We start from the raw sequence: 14,239 nt of genomic DNA, 5'->3' as shown, positions 1-14,239 counted from the left end.
TTAGATTAGTTAATCACTTACCTAGCAGGATCCTCGGGCAGTGGTCCTCAAATTTTAGAGAGTAAAGAAGCACCCAGGGTACAAATTTTAATGTGGAATCCTAGGCTCAGACCAGAAACTACCTGATTCTGAAGGCCCCAAAATAAGCATATGTAATTAGCACCAGAGATACTTTTGAGGAGGATTCATGCTAGAACACTGAGACAAAAGATAGATCATTTTAATGGGGGTATTAATGGGCCTGGATTTCAAGGCATTTGGCAGCCTGGGCAGGGCACAGCAGGTGTGACCCCAGTAATCCAATAAATAGCACAGGAAGCAGCAAAAGAAAGGAAGCTGGTTCAGGCTTGGCAGCAGTTGACCAGCAGGCTCAGCACTCCTTCCTTGCCTTCCCACTGAAACACACATCTGAAATCAAACTTTAAACAGGATACAACATTGTACCTAAACTAGAATTGAGGGATGTGGGGTAGCTTTATTGGTAGCTGATGCTTGCTATGGCCTCTGCAGCAAAAGGTCCAGTTAGGAAGAGGGTAAGAAGGCATCTCACTCTCAATTCTGTATTTCCTTCAGAAAAAAAGAGGCCGCAGTGGCCCCGCAGCTTGGGGCTGAGGACAGAGTTCATGAGACCGTTTCCTTTCCTCAACCCCCACCATCTTCCAAGAGTTTAGGGAACATCTCCTTCAGTGGGACTTTATGCCATGGCATGCTGGAGCTGGATTATATCAAAGAGTCAATAGTTAAGTTTTCAGGAATTTGGGGAGCCAGTTGACATCATGTTGACAGCCTGAAATTGACCACAGTGGGAATATTTACACCAGAGAAATTGGCAAATGCCACAACTGGCTTCTAATACCCATTAGTAATTCTCTTTGAAGAACATTCTTTACCAATGATATAATGTTCATGGCCAGAAGTGGAAGGTGTCAGCAATAGGTAGCTGCAGGAACAGTATGAGCCCTCAGAAGAATACGGTCTCACCACTAAACTCAAAAAACTATAAACCAGGCTTCCTGGTGGCGCAGTGGTTAAGAATCTGCCTGCCAACGCAGGGGACAAGGGTTCGAGCCCTGGTCCAGGAAGATCCTACATGACGTGGAGCAACTAAACCCGTGCACCACAACTACTGAGCCTGCGCTCTAAAGCCCACGAGCCACAACTACTGAAGCACATGTGCCACAACTACTGAAGCCTGCGCATCTAGAGCCCATGCTCTGCAACGAGAAGCCACAGCAATGAGAAGCCCGCACACTGCAACAAAGAGTAGCCCCCACTCACTGCAACTAGAGAAAGCCCACGCGCAGCAACAAAGACCCAAAACAGCCAAAAAAAAATAAAAATAAAATAAATTTATTAAAAAAAAAACTATAAACCACTTCAAATTACAGAAAAATACTCCCCTCATTAGAGACATAGGACTGAAAGATTAGACAATAGGAAAATAAGACCTCTCCTGAGTACAGAAAGATCTATCCTTCACAAATTGGGCTGTATCTATCAACATGCTCTCCAACCTAACACTGAGAAGAAGAGTCCCCAGCATCTAAGTGTAGTGAGGAGGATGAAGGTAGCTTACTCACTCTGACAAGAATGAGCAACAACATTCCTACACAAGTCCCTCTTCTGTCAAGGTAAGAAAACCAAAAACCTCAATAATAGCACAGGGCCAAGATGAAGCTTGTGCACCATAAGAAAGAGGAGCACTGCCATAAAGAGGAAGAGAGAAAGCTTGCTCCTATAATGGGCTTACACTGGGAATCAGGAGAAAAACTTAGAAATTATCTAATTTACCAACTGAAAAAGAAAAAGGAAAAATAAAAACGCAGCCACTGAAAGCAAGAGATAAGAAGGAAAAAGACAGCTAAGGTTAAAAAGGAAACTGAAGAAGAAAAAACTGGAAGGGAATTCAAACAAATAATATTGGGTTGGCCAAAAGGTTCGTTCGGGTTTTTCCATAAGATGTTATGCAAAAACCGGAACGAACTTGGGCCAACCCAATATTAGACAAACTCTATATAAGAGGCAAAAGAGAGAAGTACAGAAACTGGAAAAGAATCTCATTAACATTTTAGCATATACACGTGAGGTGATCTCCAAACACGGAAGGAAAAGAACCAAGATGAAAACAATGCATACTGATTGATAGAAAGGACAAAGAACACAGATCCAACCTACAAATAACTGGCATTTCTGAATTGAAATCATAAGCAAACATACCATTGAAAAATTTTTCCTGATCTGGGTAAAAGAAAGATTAAAGAGATTTACTTCTATAAATTGAATGGACTCAGTATGTTTGAGAAAACTGCTAGAAGGAAACCTGTGCCTACAGGTAGTCTATGGAATATCTTTATTTAAAGAACAAAAAGGAAAACAAAAATGCAGGCAGAAAAAAAGTTTATCTACAAAGGAACAAAAATCAGTGTAGCCTCAGCCATCTCTTCCACAGCAAGGAAAATCGGAAGATGATAGAGCAATGTCTAAACTGCTGAGGACCTGTGACTTATAATTTTATATCTTAGCACCTATAACAGAGTTAAGCACATGGTAAATATTAAGTAAAAATTGTAAGGAACAAAAGGAAAATTCAAAATTTTAAATGAATTTATTTTACATATCTCTACCTCTTTACAGCACCTTTCTTCAACTAAACTTTTAAGCCTATTCATCAATTGGATCTTTTCCCATTCAAACAACAGATTTATATGACATCTAATCTTTCTGATACCGGTGTCATTACTTTTATAAGAAGATTATCATTTTTTTACATAAACCAAGACTTCTCTGCATGCACATGAGAGAAATTGTTCCTCCGACAGTGATGATTTGAACTGATCCATCAGCTCAAACTCTTCTGCTGCCTTTGAACAGTGGGACTTGTAGAACTAACTCTAGTCAGCACATATGCTCATTAGACCAGAACCAGGAACTAAAGGCTTATGACCTTGGCCAAAGATATTCAACAAATAAGAAGGTACAAAAAGATCAACATTGTATCAGAGGTTATGGACTCAGTGCTGGTCTAAATAGTCTGAATATATGATAGAGCAATGTGTTTTTAAAATATATTACCAAGTGTCATTATTTTTTGGAAAAAAAAAAGCTGTTGGACTTTTTTGTAACAGAAGAGACAGTCCCTTTAAATTTTTCTTCTTGCAAAGTCTCCATTAAAGGCTAGATTAATGTGCCTTCTTATTTCCGCAAGCTTTTCATTCATTCACTCAGCACCTACAATATCCTAGCACTTGCTATGTGTGTGTCCTCAGAGGAAGAAGTGTCAAATTTTTTCTGGGAAAATCAGAGAAGACTCCAAAAAAACAGGGAGTCTGGAAAACGCAGAATTGAATTTTGAAATTTGAATAAGGGCCTACCAAGTGGAGACAAAAGCATGTCAAAAAGATGGAAGTGCTCCAGCAAGACAGGGCCTGAAAAGAATATGCTAGGTTAAAAGGAAAAAAAAAAAGGCAGTAGTTGAAGCATAGGTTGTATAAAGTATGGGCAGATAAGGTCCAATGGTTCCCAACATCAGGAGGAACCACTCTTGAAGGGGTTGTTTGGAAATGAGTAGGATCACACTGGGTTGTCACAAAGGGTGGGTGGAGGTTGTAGTCTGCTATTGCCATTTAGTGCTCAGGGACCAAGTATAAGCATCCTGCAATGTATGGAACAGTTCCATAAAAATGGCAGTTGAGCCCCCTTTGAGAAAAAATGAGAAGTAGGCTTAACAAGGTTGGAGAACTTAACCCTAGGGTTTCTTAGTATGACTTTGCATGCATATCTTTGAAATCTGTGATCACAATATGCATTTCACTCACTAAATACTTCCAAGGAAGCTATGTTTTTCCTCAGCAAGTGATATGTTTCCTTCTTTCCTCTGACCATCATGAAACTCATAACTCAGTCTGTATCCCACCACTAACAATTATACAAATGGTCACAGTATATATGAGTATAATGCACCCCAACCTCACCTTTCTATTCAAGCTTCATATTTTCATGACTGATTTACCTTTATTTTGTATGTTTTTATATTATATATAGTTTATAATCTACTGTAAGTACTTTTAGAGCAAAATAGGGTATACATTTTAAAATATAAGCAACAGAAGTAAAATGGAAAACAGAAAATAGAAAACTAGATAGTAAGATAGGGAAAAAATATATCGAGCCCCCAGAATCATCCTGGGAGAACTTTAAGAGACTTTTTTAAAAGATTATAATATATGATCTTTGCCCTCAACAGATCAAATTTATAAGAAAAGATTCAAACTGAAAAGAACATTAGACAATAAAAGACAGTAAAAATTAGTGATAAATTGTACAACCACTGTCTAAAGAATTACTATGGATTAAATAATCATTACAATAGCATGTATTCAGCTCTTACTATGTACCAAAACTATAGTAACTTGTTAAATCCTCACAGCAACCCTATGAGGTAGTCACTGTGATTTTCGCCATTTTACAGATGAGGAAATTGGGACAGAGAGGTTAAGCAATTTGTCCAAGGTAACAGCTGTTAAATGTGGCAGTTTGACCTAAGGCAGGCAGTCTGGAACCAGAGCCTCTGCTCTAGAAGAGTTACATTTCAGATAATCCTAGAAGTATAAAAGGATACTGAAAGGCAGAGATGCTACAAAAAATGATGAAGAGTGGGGGCAGTCAGTGAATCTAGGAACAGGTTGAAATGAGGCAGAGTAGACAGGTAAAGAGCCTAAATAGAGAGTGTTAGGAATATTAAGGAATATAGGAATACTGGGGGTGGGAAGGGGGAGTGGAGCAGTTTCTAAATCACCTTAAAACTCTAAAGAGATTCTATTTAAAACAGAGGACAACAGGAAACTATTGTAAGTTCTTGAACTCAGAAGAGATGATTAAAAAGTTTTTCTCGAAAAGCTATTACATGACAGTGATATGAAATAACCCTAACTTCAAAGCTAAATTCATATTAGTAAATACTCTTTCTGGGTCCTATAAACTTACAAGTTCAATAAGGCCTGGGGTGCCAGGTACATTAGAGGAGCCTCTGGGTCTACATCGTTTTCAGCTGCCTCTCCCTAATCTGGATGCTTTTACATAGGGTTTCTTCTCTGTTTCCCTATTTTCCAGTTGTTTTATACCCAGCTGCACTTGGCCCCTGAAAACATTTGTTAATCACCAAATAATCTCTAGGGCATTCTGTTGTTGTTATGGTTCCCTGAGCATGTTTATGTTTCAAACACTGCCTCTAGGGTCCCAAACGGTCTCTAGGCTTCAAAGATATTAATAACCAAATCAAGCCCAGTCTTAAGGAAACTATTTAGATAAACTTTACCCTACTTGTTTTTCCTAAGGGGTTGCTTATCATTCTCAGAAACTTAAAAGCATAATCTTGTAACATTCTATTGTATATCCAATGAATCCAGTTTAGAACCAGTGAAAAGACTGTTTCCACTAGTTTCAAGTAAAATATCAATTTTTAAACCTTGTAATTGCAAAACTTTAATTTGACTTTCTCAATACTCAACTTTTTTTTTTTTGGCCAAGTTTTCATTTTGTAAATGTCTCCTCTTGTCCATATTTGACCCTTCAGAAGCAAGGAGGATTCTATGCAGGATTCTAATAATGTAATTGAACACTACATAGGGCCTATGCCTTCCACTTCTGAAAAGTTTAAACTAAGCTTTTGCCACTTAAGAGTGAGGCCACTGTCGAAGTGTCATTTTTGAAACGTTATAAACATGATTCATACAAAGTGAGCCTGTGGCAAAGATTTACTGAACTCATAATGAAGGAGCAAGCTCAACGGTAAAAATTATAAAAATCTTGGAAATAGGGCAATAAAACTATAATCATCAGTAGTATTTTTTTCTCCCAGTCAGAAATAATTTGCTCCATTAGACAAAAAAAAAAGTAACTGCAAAGCTTGGGCCCTAATCGATACTATGTCAAGCAAAAGTATAGTCCCCTAGATAATTAATTGATTCGCAGGTGGGCCTATTAGACAAGGCTCTATTTTGACTCTGAAAAGACATGTAGCTATCCTTTCGCCTTGTCAGAGATGTTTATAATTTCTACCATCATAAAAGTTTGTTTCTACAAATCAGTTAACTATTCCTTTATCCCACCCACCCCCCATTCGTGATTTCAAATGCTGAGTAGATACGTTATTTGGAAGAAAATCTCCTAATTCTTGATGATTAGAAACTCCTTCAAGTTAAGTGGCATTTAACCACTGGAATCACCAGTAATTTCATATCCTCTGTTTCAAGGTTACGAGGCAAAGAATTTCTGTCTCGGTACAGGCTTTAAACACAGGTCTGTAACTACCTAAATCGAGGGTGAGGTCTCCATGGTGGCCCAGGAGTGCGATCCACACCCGCCAGCGGCTCCAGCGCGACCCGGCCTGCATTTCACCGGCGGGAGCCCCGCTTCCCCAGCCTTTTGTTCGGGGCTGGGCTGTTTCCCGCCCACCCGCGCCCGCCCTTCCTCTCTACCCCGGCAGTTGGGTGAGGACCGTGCGGGAAACAGAGCCGGAAAGAAACGGCCGGCAAAGGTTGTGGGAATACTCACCCGGCTCCGCTCGGCCCCTGACCCTGCCGCCCAGCCCAGAGTGGGCGGGGCGACGGGGTGGGGGGAAGGGGAGCCGGGGAGAGGGAGCCTTCACCCTGCGAGGTACCGCCGAGCCAGCGGTAGCGGGGAGGGGAGCAACGGGCCCCCGGGGGCCCAAGAGGGCGGTGGCACAGGAGCAGAGCCAGCCAGCAGAGACGCCCACTAGTTAGACCGCTCTCTACACCTCCCTCAGCCTCCGTCGCCAGAGGCGACCCAGTCAGAGCATGCGCACTGGACCTCCCGCACACCCTAGGACTAGGCTCGCGCGGGCGGCTGACGTTGTGGGCCTCGTGCGTGGGGCGGAGGCCGGAAGGCGTGACCTCCCTGCAGTTTGCTACGGCGGCCGCCGAGGCCCCGCCCCGCACTTCAACGGCCTAAAGAGCCGAAGTGCGGCTGTTTCCTCAGCGCATTACAAAGGCGGCGCATTGAGGGAGAGGAGGGGTTGCTAGCGGTTTCGAGAGACACTGCATACTCTCCTCTAACAAACAGCCAAGTATCTGGAAAATAAAAGGATGACCAATGGTGAAAGGTAGGGCAAGAACGGAGCTGAACCGTTTAGTGCCCCTAGAACGTCTCTCGGGGGTTGGAGAACCGTGCCGGCTCTCATAACGCAAGCTGCAAAATTACTGTGAACACAACAATTAGGCACAAGCACCATCCCCTTTGAAACTTAAAGACCGAGGTTAAAAGTTAGGGATTCGGGAATTGGCAGTAGTACCATCTGTGTCACAAAGCTCAGGAAAAAAAAAAATCTAGCAGGAGAATTAAATTGGGAAAAGGTGGAATAATGAAAAGACTAGAGAAAGATGTAGGAGTAACAGCGGTGATCCAACTGAAATACTGAAAATGCAACTGCAGACATCTAAGGGAAAACTAGCATCTGCTCCTCTTAACACAACAATTAAATTTGTGTCAAAAGAAAAGAGTAAACAGGCAAAGAAGTGAAAGGAAAATCTGCCTTCAAACATGCAGGTCATGGTTTTGATCTTGTACGACAGTTATGTAAGATGTCACCACTGGAGAAAGCTAGGTGTTGGGTACTCAGGACTCTATGTACTATTCTTGCAATTTCCTGTGAGCCTATAATTATTTAAAAGTAAAAGGGTCTGAAAAAGGGACAACACTGATCAGTAGTGACCAAGGGAAGGGAATGACTAAAAAGGGGCTTGAGGAAGTTTTGAGGGGTAATGGAAGTGTTCTAGATCTTTGTTTGCCAAAACTCATAAAAGGGATAGATTTTACTGCATGTAAAATAGTTTAAAACTCAATTTTAAAAAAGATTCTGTTAGTAAAGATGAACTGTCCTAACATGTTTGAGCAACTATAGATATAAATTAATCAGACAGCTGACAATTAAAATTATCCACTTGCTTTTTTAAAAATCACAGGGCAATGAGAATTTCAGTGGGTGGGTGTCTCCAACTTTAAGCAGTTATCTTTACAACATACAGCTTTATGGGAATTCCCTGGCAGTCCAGTGGTTAGGACTCCGTGCTTTCACTGCCCTGACCCAGGTTCAGGGAAATAAGATCCCGCAAGCTGTGTGGCAGGGCCAAAAAATAGAAATAAGTAAAAACATAAAGCTTTAATACAATGATAAGAATGTGTTGCTTTACATTGTATTCAGTAATTTACAAACACTTTTCATGCATTAACAACACACCATGTTAACAAATTTTTTTTTTGCATTTGAGATGTTTTTAAGTTTCATGATTCACCTGCCAAAACCAAAGAAACTAAAAGTAAATCAGGTAACTTCCAGGCAAGGGATAGTACTGGCAGGCTGTACACTACACAGTACTTTAGTGCAGTCTGTCATCAGTGCCTACCCAGCCTCGAGCAGGGCTTCTCACTAGTAATTAGTATTAGAATAAAACAATGAGTTAATCACAAAAAGAGAGAAAGGAAGGTATAAAATTTATTGAGCACCTACCACAAACCAGAAGCTTATGTTTAGTTTAATCTTGTAATAACCACATGAGATACCCATTTTATTGATATGAAACTGAGACTGAAGGTAATTATCTATGAATCATTAATCATTTTCATTCCTTATTTTATTGGATTTCTCTGTTTCATTTGGACATGTTGATCACTTCTAAAAAAAGTCTTGCTTCCCTTAGCTTCCATAAAACCATAATCCCTTGATTCTCCTTCTAGCTCCCTGACCATTCTTGTTTTCACCCTCACAGGTTTCTGTTTGTCCATTCCACTTTAAATGTCCATGTTTCCCACAGGGCCTCATAGAACTTGAGACTTCTGGCTTTTCATTTATTTTATTTTGCTGAGACACTGTAAAGTGGGAAAAAAAATCCAAAATAGGGTTATACAAACTGTATTATATTTAGTGTTTTCCTTTAATCAATGAATACTTTTATACATATTCTTTCTGCACATATCCTCTGGGCCATACCAAGATACATGGAAAGTAGGAAATGCAGTCTCTAGCTAGGTAGCCAAGGGCTCAGTCAAACCTTGACAAAGTGGGATTGTTTTATTAAAATGAAGAAGGGGAAAGTAGATACAGGGGGAGAATAGCTATCTCTGCTGCAGCCTGTAGTAGGCAGATGTCCTCTACCACCTTCCAGGAGGTCCTCAGGAAAAGGTAAATTACATAAAAGAAAGAGAGGAGCTAATCTGATTGGACGACAGAGATAAGAAACTTATCTTGAAGCTCTGTGTACATAGCACTTACCTTAAAGAATGAGAGGAAAAAAACTATAGTTGGCAAAACTATAGAGACAGTAAAAAAATTGGTGGTTGCCACAGTTTATCTATCCATTCATCTGGGAAGGATGTTTAGGTTATTTTCAGCTTTTGGCTATTATAAATAAAGCTGGTATGAATAATTATGGAATATTTTAGTGAATTTTGATATTTACTCCATTTTCTAATATTCTTGGTTGGACATTTTTATCTTTTAAACATTTGAGGACATTTGGGAAGTATAACTTGTGTTTTAAATTTGTCAGGGAAATTCAGTGTTCTAAAGGGATCTCTCTGGCAGTGGTCTGATATTATCCAGGTTACTTGTCTTATTCCACTGGAATTGGTTGGGATGGCCCTATGTTCTTTCATTTTTGAAGGAGGGGTATTAAAAAAATTATGCACGTCTATAACATATTCTTCTGGGTTATTAGATTCTAGCCTTATTCATTGAGCTATTTTGCTGTTCTTTGTAAGTCATGGGTAATTGATAAATGTGTAACTTCTGTCCTTCCGGTAGTGATTTTATTTGTCCCATCCTACCCATGGAAGAATCAGTGCTGTCCCATTTTGCCTGGTTCTCTCATATTATATGAGTAAAATGAATTCTTTAACATGTGCCCTTTTTTATATCTGTATGAAAGTCATCATTTTATCTTTTTCTGAAAATTATATTTTAATAAGGCCTGGCAATTTGTACCCAAAAACCTCATAGGAATACGTTCTCACTGTGGACTTTTAGTCCCAAGTCTCAATGAAGTGTCCAGGACCCTGAAGGGAAAGTCAATCCAGAGTCTTTGGAGGCATAAGAGGACAGCTGCCCCAGGGAAACCAAAATCTTGACCAACTGCGTAGTGTGAGGGCCAAGAAGACATAAATGAGAAAGTAGATCAATAGCAAATTATCTGTGATAAAAGAATGCGTAACACCTTTGGACTATGTGGGGAAAAAAGAGTTCAACAGGATATTTGTAGTACTCTGTCTCCAGAATCCATTGATTTGGCAAGCAATGAATAGAGAACAGAGAACTATAGAATCTCATAAACTCTTCAAAATTTTTGGTTCAACCTCCTTTGCCTTCTAGGCCCCAGGTTAGATTCCTTAGACCAATGTAGCAAGATGCCCTCCCCTGCTAGACATTCCACTTGTCATTCGGTGAAGAAAATAAGGGGGGAAAAGGGTAATGAGACAAGATCAATGTACATACCTAGGGTCTGCTGTTAAGCTTGCAGATTTGAATGTCCTTTTTCAATAATGACCTGTTTTCTTTAATGTTGTATGGCTATGTTCACTGATCAGGAATTAATTCTTATTGTAGGATTCAATTGCATATTGATACTGTTGTGTTATAATGATGTTTTGCATGAAGAAGAATTCAACCTGCAGCCCTAGAAGCCTTTGTGCAGTTTTAATTCGGGAAGTTGCCCTAGATTCAGACCAAATCAGAAGTTGTTCCTGAGGCAATGACTCCCTTTAGGCTGTCTCTTTAAATAAATAACAATAGGGTGCACTTGCCCAGCCCCTTCATCTGCATTATCTCATTACAGAGACAGGAGACACACTGTGTGGAAAGGGCACCAATTTGGAGTCAAGAAGTCCTAGAGCAACCTTTATTTCTGCCACTTACTTGGTATGTAAATTTTCAGCAGTCACTTACCCACTCTGAACCTCAGGATCTGTATTTCTATATAAGGGAATTAGTAATAATCCCAGCTTTGCAGGGCTGTGGAGAACAAAAAGATATACATTTTCAAATTTATGAGATTGATACATAGAAGCAATGGAATAATACAAGCATTAATATAATCATGTAATCTGTGTTTTCTAAAAAGGAAAAATGACCAGGTACAAATCAGTGTGTTAAAGTATGACTTCATTTATGGTCCTAATGAAAAATGGTAAATTATAACCAAAAATTAATAATGGATATCCCTATGTAAGTGTATTATGGATGACTTTTATTCTTCATACTTTTTATTTCAGATTTAAGAAAAAATAATGTATTATCGATACATTACTTTTTATAATAAAAATAAAGAATGCTATCTCCAATATAAAAAATTAAAATTAATGTCTGTGATTTTAGATGGGAGCAAATTATTTATAATCTTTACTGAATATCTATTTGACACAAAGAAAGGAATGTTATCTGGATATAGATTATATCCTGTTGTTCTTAAAGAGAATAACAATGGAGGTAAAGAGGTCAACTTCAAAGGGAGGAAAGCTAGAATGTGATGGCCAGCAAAGGATAATAATGGGACATTCCAAATGTGCAGTTCCCCACCTTCTGCAACCCAGAGTTGACTGTGTTGAATGTCCCTGCATGGTTCAGTCTTCCTCAAATTAAGGTACTGATAATATAAAGAAGTAGGCATAGATAGTAGAAGGATGTAAAGAGACATCCTTATTCTATATATACTAAAGGCATACTAATAAAAAGCATATAATGGGGCTTCCCTGGTGGCGCAGTGGTTGGGAGTCCGCCTGCCGATGCAGGGGCCGCGGGTTCGTGCCCCGGTCCGCAAGGATCCCGCGTGCCGCGGAGCGGCTGGGCCCGTGGGCCATGGCCGCTGGGCCTGCGCGTCCGGAGCCTGTGCTCCGTCCGCGACGGGAGAGTCCGCGGCAGTGAGAGGCCCGCGTACCGCAAAAAGAAAAAAAAACAAAAAAAAGCATATAATGGAACATGAATGATGACAGGAAGAAGGAGGACACCATGAAAGCTGTCCAGTCCCATTGAAGTGATGTGCTGTTAGAATGCTAAATATGGATTGAAACAGGCCAAAGTTGTTGCTACATTTTTGATGTAATATCTGACTGCTTTGTATTATGAGGCTTTTAATTCTTTATATTGTTTGATGTGTATGATGAAGGGGAGGTGAAGCTTTTTTTTTCTTCAAAACAACTTTTTATTGACGTATAGCTGATTTACAGTGTTGTGTTGGTTTCTGGTGTTCAGCAAAGTGATGCAGTTATATATTCTTTTTCAGATTCTTTTCCATTATAGGTTATTACAAGATATTGAATATAGTTCCCTGTTCCATATAGTAGATCCTTGTTGTTTATCTATTTTAAATATAGTAGTGTGTATCTGTTCATCCCAAACCCCTAATTTATCCCTTTTCCCCTCCTTTCCCCTTTGGTAACCATAAGTTTGTTTTCTATGTCTATGAGTCTATTTCTGTTTTGTTAAGTAAGTTCATTTGTATCGTTTTTTTAGATTCCCCATATGATATTATATGTTATTTGTCTTTCTCTGTCTGACTTACATCACTTAGTATGATAGTCTCTAGGTCCATCCATGTTGCTGCAAATGGCAATATTCCATTCTTTTTTTTATGGCTGAGGAATATTCCAGTGTATATATATACCACATCTTCTTTATCCATTCATCTGTCAATGGACATTTAGTTTGCTACCATGTCTTGGCTATTGTAAACAGTGCTGCTATGAACATTGGGCTGCATATATCTTTTCTAATTAGAGTTTTCTCTGGTTATATGCCCAGGAGTGGGATGCTGGATCATACAGTAACCCTATTTTTAGTTTTCTAAGGAACCTCCATAATGTTCTGCATAGTGGCTGCACTAATTTACGTTCCCACAACAGTGTAGGAGGGTTCCCTTTTCGAGGAGGTGATGCTTATTGCCCTATATATAGACTTGTCTCTAAAATTGGCTCTTAATACATACAACTTGTAATAAATGTTCAGTCCAGTCAATGGGGAAATGCTGGAATTTTGCTTGGCTGATGGGTCATGATGGCTTCATGAGGATGGTCTTTAAGGTGATATATATATGGGTGAAGCACAGCACTTGAAAGGGCCAGTAAAGAATTGAAATGCCTTCCTTGATGCTTATGAATTCCACTAGTCTTAATAAAGGTGTTCAGCCAGAGATTACTGGCTTGTGTGATGCTTGGCCTAGAGATTCCACCAATCTGAAGCTGCCTATGGCTCTAGCCAGGCAGATTGGCTTGCGGCAGCTGTGTAATGCTAAAGGACACCTGCCTGGAATAAGAACATCAACCCAGAAGATAGGAAAGCACTCCACATGTGAGTTAAACCCTTGTCACATCACTGTTATCATTTTAATAAATGCCTTTGCTAAGTTGAATGTGACTTATCTCACTTCTTCAGCTTTTAGAACTCTAACTAAAACAAGCTGGATTGGCATATCCAAAAGGTGATATTCAGTAGGTAGTTTGGTGTATAAGTCCAGGGCTCATGAAAGAAGTCAGGCTGAAAATATATACAGTGGAGTTATCTCCTACACTTACTTAACATATTAGCTCTACTCTACGTGCTTGGCAAAAAGACAAAAACATATTTTCCTTATAACATGGCCCCTTAAATGCAAGCCAACAACTTCATCTGGTGTTCAACTAAAGAAACAACCTTCTGTTCCAATAGCAGAGGAAAACTGGCTGTGTAGGATTTCTTGGTGGGTAGTATATATATTTAAAATCGTGTATACAGTATTTTAGGAGATTTTTCAAAGGTAATTTTAACTCTACTCTATTTTTGCCTTTCATGCTGACTTTAAATCGTAATTCCCACTGGAAAAAAAATCACTCCCTTGTATTTGGATGTCGCTGATATACAGGTGATAGTTGCAGCTATGTTAACAAAAGGCACTATTCAAGGGAGAGTATATATAGTGAGAAGAGATCTGAGGGTGAAATCTTAGAGAACATCAATATTTTAAAAATAGTAGAAGGGTCCACAAGGATTCTGAAAGAATTAGGAGGGGGACAGGAAAAACCAAGAAGAGAGGTTCCAGAGAGTGGTTAACTGTATCAAAAATAAAGCAAAGAAATCAAGGAAGATAAATACTGAAAAGTGACAGTTGGATTTGGAACTTAAGAAGACACTGATCACTTAGCAAAGCATTTTGGTTGTTATGGTGGTGGTCTAAGTCAGTTTCTGATGGATTACAAAGTA

At 39.4% G+C, this 14,239-nt stretch overlaps 1 protein-coding gene and 1 long non-coding RNA gene across 5 annotated transcripts in view; one reads left to right on the top strand and one right to left on the bottom strand.

Annotated features, from left to right (window-relative positions):
• The window catches only part of ATG10 (autophagy related 10), a 227,095-nt gene extending 220,502 nt beyond the window's left edge, over positions 1 to 6,593 (bottom strand). For 2 of the 4 annotated variants that reach the window (XR_009539520.1, XM_060143233.1), the window contains exon 1: positions 6,553 to 6,593. The gene's annotated coding sequence lies outside the window, so the exon portion shown is untranslated. Of the gene's footprint in view, positions 1 to 21; positions 129 to 6,309; positions 6,447 to 6,552 lie in introns of those variants that run through there. The other 2 variants (XM_060143234.1, XM_060143235.1) reach the window with 2 other exon arrangements.
• Positions 6,594 to 6,984: 391 nt separating this feature from the next.
• Positions 6,985 to 14,239, top strand: part of LOC132518129 (uncharacterized) — a 75,682-nt gene continuing 68,427 nt past the window's right edge. The window contains exons 1-2 of the long non-coding RNA XR_009539864.1: positions 6,985 to 7,120; positions 10,845 to 10,927. This is a non-coding gene — a long non-coding RNA (uncharacterized LOC132518129). The remainder of the gene's footprint in view (positions 7,121 to 10,844; positions 10,928 to 14,239) is intronic.

The sequence above is a fragment of the Lagenorhynchus albirostris genome, chromosome 3 (assembly GCF_949774975.1).
Source record: "Lagenorhynchus albirostris chromosome 3, mLagAlb1.1, whole genome shotgun sequence".
NCBI lineage: Eukaryota > Metazoa > Chordata > Mammalia > Artiodactyla > Delphinidae > Lagenorhynchus > Lagenorhynchus albirostris.
Note: the sequence above shows the minus strand (reverse complement) of the source record. Positions and strands in the feature narration are given on the sequence as shown.